General features: G+C 32.0%; 1 pseudogene; it reads left to right on the top strand.

Moving 5' to 3' along the window:
- Positions 1-226: 226 nt before the first annotated feature.
- LOC101713966 (cytochrome c oxidase assembly protein COX16 homolog, mitochondrial-like) lies at positions 227-635 on the top strand (annotated as a pseudogene).
- The last annotated feature ends 13652 nt before the right edge of the window (positions 636-14287 follow it).

Raw genomic sequence — 14287 nt, forward strand, 5'->3', positions numbered from 1 at the left:
GAGATCAGTTTGAAAGCTACTGAAAACTTTCTGACAATGAACTTACCTTGGATAAAGAATGTATTGGCATTGATTAGAACACTTGGAATTAAAGTAAAAATGTTGGTGAGAAGAAATGGGAGAGATCAGGGGAGGACTCGGCACCAAACAAGCAGGAAAAGGAGGTGAGTTAGGAGGATGTGCTGAGTAGGCTTGGAGGGACCCTAAATGTGCCGAAGTTTCAATTATGTTCACACCTGTGATGATGCGCGCTTTGGGCAAGAATAAGACCCTTTACTATGGGTCTTATGTTGTTGCTGATTGTGGGAGGTTCCTTTGGTCTTCGCGAGTTCTCCCAAATCCGATATGATGCTGTGAAGATTAAAATTGATCCTGAAGTGGAAAAAAAAATCTAAAAATGAATAAAATCTCTTTAGAGTCAGAATATGAGAAAATAAAGGACTTTACTTTTGAAGACTGGAAGAACATTTGAGACCCAAGGCTTTGGGAAGATCCTATCTCCTTCAAGGATGAAATCAGAAATCCTTAAGACTAAGACAACCTGACTGTGCTCATTCTTTTTTTAAAAAATGTTATCAGTGGGACATACTGGATCATTGATTCAAAATTCTAGGTCTGTGGAAACCTGGATGTGAGTAATTTGAGAGAAGATAAACTTGATTTTTAAAAAGTCAAGTACAGGTCTTTGTGTTTCACAGATAGTCCACTTGCAATCAAAGTAACAGTATTGACTACATAAAGACACATTTCAACAAAAATGTGAGCACTGCTATCACAGTATGTCACGTATCCCACTCTCCAGCTGGGCACTCATTTCCACCAGCAACTAGTGCAACATTTTGCTATTTCATTCAGATTTCTAATGAAAAGAGTAGGTTTAGGCTCAAATTCTCGCAGTAAAAATGAGTGGTGATTTCATGCTAAACTTATGTAGGAAAGTAACCCTGATCACCATCTAATAACACTCTTGGTATTATTGTAATATGCTATAGCATGCTAATCAGTCTCTAAAGTATCCCCTGATAAGTGTGCTGATGCTATGTTTAAGTGTGTTTTCAATTTTGAGAAGATAATGTTCCAAGTTAAACAAAAAATAATGTTAAAGAAATTAACATTAAGCCAAAAGTAATGAAGTAGTAGATGATTGTAAGCAGATGCAGTAAATTGTTAAGGTAATTCAGAGATAACTGATATTTTGAAAAAAATTATTTATGGTATGCTTTGTACCTTAGCATAATTTGCATACAAATTTATTCTAGCCTTTTGTTTGGTTAGTTGGTTTTGTTAATTTTAGGTTTGCTATAACCTGATCCCTAGTAAAAGCATAAGAAAATTAAAAAATAAAGAAAGAAATGGGAGAAAGTGAGATAGAGCAAGTATCATTTGGATTACATATTGCTGCCAAATAGAGATGAATAATAAATTATAAATGAATTTATTTATTAAAAAGTCCGATATCAGGTTATTACACTGATCTTTGATTGTTGTTGGTATGGTGAGAGCGGGGGAAGGGATGGCTCATCTTCATTGCACTATTTTTCTATCACCTTGGATTATTCTTTTACATATGATGGTTTGCCACTACCAAGGATTCTCAAAGTATACTATAAATAAGAAATTCAGTCTATTTTATAATTTAGTATTCTACACCAATTCAAATATTCCAATTCTTAAGTATGTAGAAATGTCCTCCGGGTTCCATTCTGTCTGATTGTTCAATGAGCTGAACAAGCTCTGAGAGGCTTGATACCTTTTCTCAACCACCTTGGTGATCCAAGGTCCTTTATTATTTTTGATTTGGTATTTATTCATACAAAATGACAGCTCTATTTACAATCTATATTTATTGAAGCACTTGTAAAATTTCTTGTGTCCAATAATAGCAACTAAGTCACAGACTTACACCAATGTCTGATTTCTAAGCAATTCATATCTCAGATAATTACTACATTCAAGAAATGGTATACCTAGGTGAGGTCTTTTAGTCATTCAAAAAGGTACTCCTGGTAATACACCTCCCATAAAACAAGTTTCTTTGACATATGTAGAAATCATAATTGCAAGGCATTTCCCCATTTTAGTAAAAATTTTTCATCTATACCTGTATGTTTTCCAGAACCATGAATAAGTCAATATTTTCATTAAAACTAATATTTTTAATCTCTTGGTAAGTTCCCAGTATACTGACTTTTTCCTCTTAAAGTAGTGATATTCCCAAAGATTGCTTGAAGGTTATTTGAATGTTTTCATTTTTTATACAAGTCATATGTAAACCACTTCAGACAACACCTTGGACATAGTAAGAAATTAATAAGATAGTGATAATGACTGTTACTTTTTTCTCCTACACATTGAGTAAAAATAAAAATTTAATGTCAGTTTTATGAAGGAAACACCAACCAGATGGCTGAATAGAAGCCAGCATTAACACTGGGAAGAAATCACTAAGAAAAATCTATAAATCAGTGGAGACTCTCTTACATACTAAGTCACTGAAAATATATCTCAAAAACAAGTAGGAAGAGCTGACAGAGATTCTCACACAAAACCAACCAGGAAATCACATCCATTGGGAGAGAATCACTAGTTCTCACTTTCTCCCTAAAGTGTTAAAGGTTTCATTCCTAAATCATCTAGATTTGGTACAGAGTGCCCCAGGCATATGTTAGAAATCTGACATCAAGGAAAACAAAGAAGCAGTTTTATGTGAACAGAAGTGCTACTCAGCTTTACTTTGTGAAAAAGAAATACCTGAGAATAGCAACTTCAAGGAGGAAAATTTATTTTGGCTCACATTTTTAGAAATTTCAGTCCACAGTAACTTGGAATTATTGATTTCAGGCTTGTGGTGAGGCAGGACACCATGGTAGGGAGCAGGTGGTAGAACAATGCTGGACACCTCATGGCAGACAGGAGGGAGAGAAAGAGAAGATGAAAGGGCCAGCTGAAGGACAAGTTATGCCCTTTAACATCATGTCCTCAGTGATTAATTCTTCCAACTAGGCTCAACATCTTAAGAGTTTCCACTACCTATAAGAACCACTATAATCTGAAGACCAAGCTTCTAACTCATGGCTGTTTGGAGATACTGAAGATTCCAAACATTAACTGCACAGCAGAGCCAGCAGTGGCTATTTATTCTGACTTACCACAGAAAAAATATGAAAAAAATCATCCAGCTCTTTTTCTCCTTGGAAGCAATTTGAATAGCCAATATTCTGACTTTCTAGCTGTTTCACATAGTTTATTTTTTAAGTTAGCCTACATATGGAACTTTGGAGAGCAGAGAACCTGAGCATGGCACTTCTCATACCTCTTCTTTTGGCTTCCTTCAAAGAGTAAAGGGTGGCTAGTGGCTACCATTCACTAGGACCCTGAGCACAATAAAGAGGAAAGGAATGGGTGAAAGAATGTGCAATCTAAGCTAGAATGAGGATATTTTCCACAGATTGCTACAAATTAGTGCAGAGCAAATAGTAGATATACTCCAAATCCTAGCTTACCCCTGAGGATGGAAGAACTGGAATATATGTGTAATTCCTCAATTTTTGTATCTACATCTCAAAGGACTGGCTTGTTTTAATTATCAAAACACTGGTGGAATATGGCACGTGTTAATTTCCTGGAAGCTACTAGCAGTCTCTTGGTTGAGCAAAAAGTTTTGCGAAGTACCTAAAATCTGGTGCCAGGCTAATAGGCAAGGTTCATTTACAGTATGAGACTAATTTGTCAAATCTAGGAAGGGTGGTTTACTCAACACAGAAAACATCATACAGAATCAAGGAAGTCAAAAAGTAGGAGAACTATATTCAGAAGAAAGATAAAATTTTATCTCTCTCAAAACCAACCCTAATGAAATGAAAACAAGTGATATACTTGATTGAGAATCCAAACAGCAATCATGAAGATACCAAGGAAAGGAGAACAAAAACTTAGAATTTTTTGCTTGTTGAAATGAGAATTTCAACAAGGAGATGACAAGATCTCAAAAGTATCAAAGTTAAATTGTATAGTGAGAGAAAACAGTAAATGAACTGAAAATTTAATAGTGAGATCAAACAGGTTGGATCAAGATGATTACTTACAGACATGCCATTGGAAATCTTTTGATTTGAGAAACACAAAGAAAAAAGAATGAAAACATGAAGGATATTTTAAGGGACATATGGGATACTATCATGAGGCTAATATATACATTATTGGAATCAAAGGAGAAGAAAGACAGAGAGGGGAAGAAAATGTATTCAAAGAAACAACTGGCTCAAAACTTCTCAAATATGGAAAGGAAGTATACATTGAAGAAAACAAAAGGGCAACAGAAATGAAGAATCCAGAGACATATATACCAAGACATATTGTACTATTTTTAAAATACCAATGCTACCAAAAGTGACGTATAGATACAAAGCAATCTATAAAAAAATTCCAATGACACTTTTCACAGAAATAGAAGAAAATTAGTTATAAAATTAAAATACCCAAAGAAATCTTAACAAAGCAAAATAAAATGAGAGGCATCATAATTCTCCTTTCAAATTATATTGCAAGGGTATCACAATCAAGAGTATGGCATTGGCTAAAGGAGTGATTTTATTTTTATTATTTATGTATTTATTTATTTTTTGATACTGGGGATCGAACCTGGGTCCTTGTGCTTGCACAGCAGGTGGTGAAACTGCTAAGCTAAATCCCTGTCCCTAAGGAGTGATTTTAAATGTTTTCAATATAAAGAAATAATAAGAATTTGAGGTGATATACAATGTTTAATCTGATTTAAACATCATACATGCATTGAAACAATATACCATACCCCATTAATATATTGAAAGTTGTCCATTATTTTATGGGACTAAAAAGAATTTATTTTAAATTTAAAAGATACATAGACTAAAGAAAAGAGTTAGAAATAAAACTTAGCCAATATGCTCAAATAATTTTTTTTTCCAGAACTGGGGATCAAACTCAGGACCTCGCACTTGCCAGGCAGGTGCTGGTGCCACTGAGCTAAATCTCCAGCCCTTCAAATAATTTTTGACAAGGGCACTAAGCACACATGGTAGTAAAAAAGACAATCTCCTCAATGAATGGTATTTAGAAAATAGAACATCCCAAAGAATGAAATCTGACCCATAGTAAGAAACATGAACAAATCAACTGAAAACAGACTACAGACCTAAACATAAAGCTTGAATCTATACAACTCTTGGAGGAAAGCATGGAGGAGAACCTTTTTGAAACTGTCATCTCTCTCTTAAGCTGGTTCTGCCCACCCCACTACCCTCACCTGCTTTCCTCAGTAGATGCACCACATTTCTGGGATTTCAGCTTTCTGGAGACTCCACTGCACTTTCAATTTCACTGTCACATCTTCATGCACTGCTCTTTCAGGGAGACACTAACAGGCACCCCAGCCCTTCTGAAATCTGGCTTCCATGACCACATAACTCTTGTATCTTGCACGCCTGTGAAACCAGCATCATGTGTATGATGCCAAAATCTACTGCCACATCAAGAGTAGCTAGATCACCTTGCATTCCAGCTGTAGAAGCCCCTGAGTTCCTGGATGGCTTAATTCTGTGAAACTCTTTCCTAGTTTTCCCAGAATGAGTTGGGACTCCCTGCGGTTCTCTTCTCAAAGCAAAATCTATCACCTTTACACCCCGGAGCCTGCCAAGGGTGGAAACTTGCTCATTCTTAAGATGTCCTCAAAGAATCTTTCTTATTCTCCCAATGCAAAGTATTTGGCTTTTATTTAATGCTAATCTTTTCAGCAATCATACTGTCCTTTGCTAAAATTTTCCAGGTGTTTCCTGTCTGGCAAAACCTAAAATTTTTCAAATCCGCTTTTTTTTTTTTGCTCTGGATTTTCACAATAAATCTTACTTAAAGCAATAAGAAGTACCTGTGCCATAGCCTAAACAATGAGCTACATTGAAATTTCCTCTTCCAGATCAGTCTGCCAAATATCTCAGTCTCACATAAAGTCCAATCGTGTGCAAAATATAGACAAATTTTCTGCCAGAGCATAAAACAGATAGCTTTTAGTTTAACTCCCAAGGGAATTTTTGTCCCCCATTGAAACATACTGGGCCTGGTCTTTACTGTCTGCATTTCTATCAGCATTTTGGTTTTCTGAAATCTGACCAGAATCTCCTATCATGCTTTACTTATAGCATTTTAGGGCTTCTATAACCAGCATCTCTGAACATTTCCCAACTCCTCTTATGAAACACTTCTAAAGGCTTCTAAACCATATGATCATGAAAACTCATAGCAATGACCTGACTTCTTTGGTACTGAAATCTATCTTCATCATTTTTCTCACTGCTAGAACAAAATACCTGACATCCAGAAGTAGATGGAGAGGTTTATTTTGGACCATAGTTTTTAGATGATTAGTTAGCCATCTCCAAGGCAAGAAGTACATGGTAGGAGGGTCTCCTAGAGGAAAGGTGCTCATGTTATGGCAGCCAAGAGGCAGAGAGCAAAGAGGAGAGCCGAGGAAGGAGATATACCCTTCCAGATAAAGCCGCTAGCGAACAACCTGTTCCAACCAGACCTTACCTCCTGAAAGCACATTCAGATTTATACTCTTCAGTGGATTAATCCACTGGTGAGTATAGAAGTCTCATGATCTAATCACCTGCCAAAAACCTAACCTCAGAACAAATTAGGATTTGAGGTTATTGACAAAACTGAATATTCCCCCAAAAATGAAATTAGATCTCCATGAAACACCATAAAAACATAAGACCTGAATCAATACAACTCTTAAAGGAAAGCATGGAGGGAAAGTGTTCAGAAAAAGTGTGAGATATAAAAGAATCAAGACAAAGGAATCCAACTCCACAATCAAAGACAGATTATATTGGAGGTAAAACCTGAGAAGAACCATTGGCATCTAGTCAAATATGGTACTGTCTCTTACAGGATATGGAGTTTTATAGGGTTATGAGAGGAAGTTGTAGCTATCTTTGAAATAGGGCTCTTACTGAGGCTGTGGTCACTGGACAATTCTGCTTGTGGTGGCTTTTTCCAAAATGAGACTGACTGAGATTTGTCAGCCTGGTACGCTCTGTTCTGGGAAAAGGGAATTTAAAAGCATGACTCTTCAGGGAGGGGAGAGCCTGAAACAGCTGTGTCCTGAAATGTGGTTATGAGGGTGGTGATCGGGTTCTTTCAGAAAGCTTGTTCAAATTGGCTTTGGCAGTGGTTTTTGGAAATTTCACTAAATATCCAAGCACCAAAAGAAACAGTAAGCAATTGCGACTGCATCAAATTAAAAATATTTGTGTATCAGAGGAATAATGAAAAATATTTTTAAAACTAACTTTGAACTTGGAGTAAATATTTGAAAACCATATATTATCAGATAGGGGATTGGTAGCCACAGATATAGAGAACTCATGTGAGTCAACAGCTAACAACAAACAATCTCATGAAAAATGAGCAAAGGAGCTAAATGAACAACGTTCCAAAGAAAATGTAAAAATGGTACTGGTAAATAAAAAGATGCTCAGCATCACTAACCATCAGAGAAATAATGAGGTACTTCTTCACCTTTATTAGGACATCCATTATCAAAAAAAGAAGATCCAACAGATGATAATAAGGGCATAGAGAAATGCAACACTTTCATGCTGTTGGTGGAAATGTAAATTAATAAGGGTGTTAGTAAAAACAGTATTGACATTCTTCAAAATATTAATGATATGACCATGACCTGGCAATCTTTGTTCAGGGTATATTCATAATTTATAATATTATGTAGGAGAAATTTGATGAGATTATAAATTTAGGGTGTACTTACAAAGACAACAAAAAAGTAACTGTAAAGAAATGGATATGTTGATTTGATTTACTCTAGCAATTATTTTACTATTATTTGAATACATTAAAACATACTGTCTACCTCAAATATATACAATTAAAAGTCAATTTTGTCTATTTCCAAGAAGAAAGCTTCTCTTTAGTATCCCACCAGGTAATAAAATAATGATATATTGAAGTTTTTCACTATTCCCATTGTTTTTCAATTTCCAATTTTAGATTAAATATTCTACAAAAATTTTAATAGCACACTATGTAACTCCTCTTAATTAAAGATACTCTAATTCTCTAATTGGTATCAGGGTTTAGTGATGATTGTTTTCACCAACCTACAAAAAAAGACACAAGACTCAAAACCTCTTCAGACTTACAAAACATTTTCCTAGTTAAATTTTCAGTTATATCAATTGATTAATTTATATTAGCACAAATAATTTTAATGACACTAGCTTCATCTAAAAATAAAAGAATTTAGAAATTAATCATGTTTAATTATTTTCCTTAAATCACCCAGGTTTTGCCTGTTTGATTCTTTAAAACTTGTAACTGTTGTAACTAAATGAAAATCCACACTAGTTAGTGATTACTTGTGGTAATTTGAATTCATTTTAATATATTAACACTTCAAAACTAAAATCTAATTTTCAGAAGTCAGCCTTATAATGTTAATGTTGAAATATTATTGAGACACACTGAATTAATTAGCTCTGGCAAAATTTCCTGAGGGTATTTTCTTTCACATCTTTTTCAGAGAAATTATAAATTTTTGAATTTTAGTTCCATAGGGATCAGGATATTGTCCAAACAGCATCTCTTCATTTGTTGAATGTACAAATGATGAATAGGTGTTGAAGTAAGTAAATTACAAAAATTATAACAAAGAGAGAGAATGTTTAAGGGCTTTAATGTATTAATTATTTTGTTTTTGTAAAAAGTAAAAAGGCCAAAGAAAATTTTCTAATTAGAAAACAACAGAAGTTAATTAAACCTTTATCAGCAATTTGAGAATTCTTCAATTTTTGATCAAATTATTCCTGATCTATCTCCTTGACAAAATGAGTAACATTTTTTAACATAATAGGATAAGTTAATCAAATAGAATTGGATATGAGAAACCTTAACTTTATTAAGTCAGGTCTTCAAAGAATTTTTAATCAAAATATTCAATATACCAATACAATATAGACTTTGTCTTTTGCAACATAATGAAATGATTGGGCATACATTATTTTGACTCAAAATTGGGAAGATGTTGTCTAACATCTGTGGGCTTCAGTGCTCTCCCTAGCAAAATAAGCACAATAGTACTATTTACTTCATTAGAGTACTGTGGGAAATTAAAGAATGTAATGTGTCTCTTAATTAAACATGTCTCTGTGTAATGATTACCATTTAAACATTAAGTGATGATACTATAGAACACATCATTTGTCTAGCTTGTTCTCAAAACAATTACACTTTTATAAATCTTTTGACAATCATTTTCAATAGGAATTTCGTATTTCTATCTTAACTACTTATACAGAAATATTTTCTTATTTTATTCCTCTTATTGTGAACTAATTGAAGGTAAAACCTGGATATTTTCTTGTTTAATTTCCAATTTGTATCATAGAGCATAATATATAATCAATATTCAGTTTTTCTTATTTTTGTTATTATTAACCATTATTATTTGTAGTACTGAAGATTCAGCCCAGGTCCTCCGTCATACTAACCATGCATTCTAACACTGAGCAACAGTCCCAGACAATGTTTAAGAATATTATTTTGAGATTGTCTCATTAATTTCCCAGTCTGAAACTTTAATTTACAATCCTTCAGTCTAAACTTTCTTCCTGAGCAGATGAGATTAGAAGCATATTGCCTTCATTCCCAGATTCACTTAATATTTTTAAAATATTTTAAATATTAAATATTTAAAGTATTAAATATTTTAAAATACTAAATGATTGGTATACAATTGTCCATTTTTACATATAAAAAGAGACTCTCATCTGTGGTTAGTAACAAAATACTTTAAGCTATATGATCATAATTTTAAGTGATCGGTAATAAAATGTGTTTATTATATACTATTTATTGCTCAGATTATGTGAATTGGATATGTTTGAGCAACTCTTCAAAAGAACAGTGAGATAATTAGTAGACCATTTCCATAACAGCCTGATCATGTTTTATTTTATTTCTCCTACACTAGTAGGGGAAAATTGTTATGTAGATCAATTTTTTTTTTTTCTGATACCAGGATCGAACTCGGGTCCTTGCACTTGCGAGGCAGGAGGTGGAACCACTGAGCTAAATGCCTGGCCCCTGTAGATCAAATTTTTAATTGCTATTTTTTGCAATATTATCTCAAATTATTTCAATGGAAAGCACAGAAACTGAATGGTTAAAAAATAGATAATGTGAAATAGGAAGAAAAGGGGCAAAGGGGAAGGGGAAGTGGGAAGGGTAGGGGAAAGGAAAGAAGAGAATGGAATTAATATGAGAAAACGGAAAAATGGAAACAAAGTCTTTGTAAATATGGAGGAATGGAGGGGTTGAAGGGAGGGCAGGGGAAGGGGGAAAAATAAGAACCAAGAGAGCTTATGTAAAGGTGCAAATTTCTAATGATGAATGTCATTATATTGTATACCTAAATTGTACCAATACAATAAAATTTAAAAAGTAATAATAATAATAATAATCCCATAGCATAGGATTTTGTTCTCCTATGAATGAAGTACTTTCAATCAACTAATTATTCCGATTCTTTGTTCTGAGTATTAGGCCAAATTAAAGTAAATTGAATAATTTCATGACTTGAGCAAAAAAGTATTTTTAGCATAATTCTGATTAAATAAATAAATAGATATGATGCGCTTTCAGACTTGTATAGAGAGATATTTGATATGTTTACAAGTTAAATATAATCATGTTTTATATACTAATGATATTTGTCAATAATTGGCAGAAAATATGAAAATCCATTTCAAAAGGTATTTCTTGATATTGTAGATAAATCTAATAGATGGCATGCACTGATTAGCTTGTCATTGTGTTTTTATGACTATGTTTATTATTAATTAAGAAAAATCTAAATTCCTTTAAGTAAACATTTGTGATCCAAGGAAATAGAACTATAATCAACCAATAACATAAATTATAAAATCTAAATTATAAGCTAGCACAGATATTTTAAATCATTTTAGTGTGAAAGATAAGTAGAATATATTCTCTCATTGGTTAAAATGGAATAAAGAAGGAAAAGCCTATACACATAAAATGAAATAAATATTTAATAAATGTGTATACATAGGTGGAATTTTTTGATCTTAGTTTTACTAGTGCAGAAACATTTTGATAGCCATTCTTAGGTTAATTCATTCCTTTTCTAATTTAGTCCCTTGCAAAATAAAAATCCCAAGACTATCACTTCCCAGCTCATATTGCTTCCCAGCTCATCATTGTGAGTTTTAGATTCTTAGTGTCCTGTGCTCCAGAAGGACAAGGTCTCTGGTTCCATTATATTCCAAGGTCTGGCCCTTCATGAGCGTGTTGTGTTCTGGTTGGTCCTTCTTTCTACCGTACTTGGTTATCTGGATGTAAATTCATATGTCTCATTCCTAGCCAGATGAGAAACATAAACATTCTTTTATCATTCTACTATTTCACTTCTATGCTCAAGTAGTGCACTCCAAATAATGTAACGTATTTTGACTATGTCTTTCTCTTGAAGAATCATGAATGGCTCTAGAGCAAAGCAAAATTCTTACTCGTCTTTAAATCTGCCATATTGAGGAAGCTCAGTAAACCATAAGAACCAAAAAAAAAAAAAAAAAAAAAAAAAACAGTAAACACACTAAAGTCTAATAGCACAGAAGTTGAAAGAAAATACCAAGAAAGCAATTAACAATTACTTTCCAATATTAACAATAAGACAGAAATGCTTTTACTCAAAACAATCAAATCCATTTGACATTCTGCAGACATCTTTAACGTGCTAAAAGAAGCAATAACAATATGCTAGTCTAGAATTTTTGACTCAATGAAAATATCCTGGAGAAATAAAGGTAAACATGTTTATAGATATAGAAACTCAAAAAAATATTTAACCAGTAGACTGACATTAAAAAATGAAAAAAAATTCTTTATGCTATAGATATTTGAAATAAAAAATACAAATGTGCTTAAGGGAATAAGGAACTTTGAAAAGAGTATGCTGTCTTATAAGTGAAAGTTAACTATACAAATATTATACATTTGAAAACATATGTTCAATTAAAAGGAAAGAACTAAAATAAAAGTGTTAAAAAAAAGAAGTACATGTTGCTGTAAGTTCTAGCTATAATAATCTTATATAATTCATAAAACTATTTTTATAATTTTTTATTAGGGGCATATTTTTATTTGAAAATAAATCTTTAAAATTTGTAAAATATTTTATGCCAAACACATTGTTAGAATAAAAAATTAAATAAATAAAATGTTTGTTTTTTAAAAAATAAGTAAAAATGAAAGAGATATGCAAAATTAAATGAGTAAGAGTAAAAGGAATAGAGGAATTACAAATATAAACCCCAATAGGTAAGTCATTAATTCATTAATTCAACTATCAATGTAGTACCAAATCCAAATAAAAAGCCCAGATCGTAGGAATTATTTGGGGGTGAAGCTCAATGTTCAGATAAACATTGTAAGAAGAGAACAGAGAAATATTGACCCTAACATGTGACAGATGGGATTTTAAAACTATTAAATTTGTATAAAGACTACCCAAGTGTAGAATAAGTTTCAAAACAAGAATTTTCTAGTATAAATAGGAGTATTATATAATTTAAAGTGATTCAATACAATAGGGAGATATTATAATTTGAAGTACACCTAACATCTTCAAAATGTATAAACAAAAATTGATATTATTAAAATGAATGATAGAAAGATCCATTATCATTGTGAGAAATTTTAAAGAAAATCTTTCAATAAATAATACAGAAGAACACTGTAGTAGAGGCCCTATGTTTTATCATCAGCACTGCAATATATATATATATATATATATATATATATACATACATATGTGTGTGTGTGTGTTTATAAAAAACTGTTATACAGACATGGCATGTGTAACAAAGTTACCTAATATAGTCTAATGCACTTGGCTAGGACATTGTACCAGTAATGAAATTTTACATTTTTAAAATTTACTTGGAACATGAGAACCTTAATGAATTTCAGACTACTGAAATTATCTGGAGTATAATATTTGAGTACAATGGAAAATATTTTGAAAAATGGAAGTTAAAAAATTATATAACCAACTACAACACTGCCATATAATTTACTGATTAAAGAAGAAATCAAAATTATAACCTTTTTGGAACTTAAAATTATAACTGAACAATTCACCAAAATTTGAAAAATGTGACCAAAGCAGTGCATAAAGTGAAATACATTACTATGTCTTCAATTTATTTGACAGAAAAATGTGAAAATCAGCATTTATGATTGATATTAATAATTTAGGAAAATAAGCATAAAATTAAAAATATTAAAGAACAAATATTAAATATAAACAGTCATTATAAAAGAAAAAAATAATATACAAAAATAAACAACAGAGTCAAGTATTGTACTGATTGTTTGAAGTGTTTCATACAGTCATTAAAACCCTAATAAATAATTATTTGAAAAAAAAGGAAGGCCAAGTTATTTATATGAAAAATGGGAGAGGGCCTTGTTACAGATAAAAATTAAAAGGAATACTAAGAAGATTCTTTAAATCTACACACATGCTTTTAACACTATATTTGGGGTAGAAAAATATTTAAAGGAACACATCTTAAATTCAGAGGAATTGAAAATGTAAATAGGGAGATAAACATCAAATAGGTTCAGTAGATTTTTTAAATCATTTTCATTAGAATGAAATAATAATGTTGAATAAATTCTTCCTGAAAGCAAAAAAAATAAAAGATTGTAGCCCTACATGTCTCCATGACACTATTATGATGCTGCATCTAAAATGTATCAATCTCATTTTAATAAATCAAACCTCATACTAAATCTATGTAATTATATTAGCTTATTTAGTCTAGATCTATAATGTAGAAAAATGAAAATATATTTCATATTACTTAATATTTGTTCTGGTTATTTTCCTAAGCTACACTGCAGACATCACAAATTCTTGGAAAAATGACTTTTGAGCAGGAAAAATATGTAAAAGACAGATGGTGAAATTTATGGCTATAGAGACTCACAAGCCAAGGGAATGACAGTTTCGAGGTACAAGAAAATATGTTTGAAGAAAATCATATAATTTTAATAATTGATATCAACCAGATTATATTTATCTTATAAGGGTTGTTAGATCATGTTTCACTTCTTAAAACACCTTTGTTTAAACAATGTTACATGTTCAGAAACACAATGGGTTTCTCAACTGAAAATGATGACATGGCACAGCAGGGTA

This window comes from Heterocephalus glaber, unplaced genomic scaffold (assembly GCF_053883595.1).
Source record: "Heterocephalus glaber isolate CG9 unplaced genomic scaffold, H.glaber_assembly_v1.0 deba00001442, whole genome shotgun sequence".
Lineage (NCBI taxonomy): Eukaryota > Metazoa > Chordata > Mammalia > Rodentia > Bathyergidae > Heterocephalus > Heterocephalus glaber.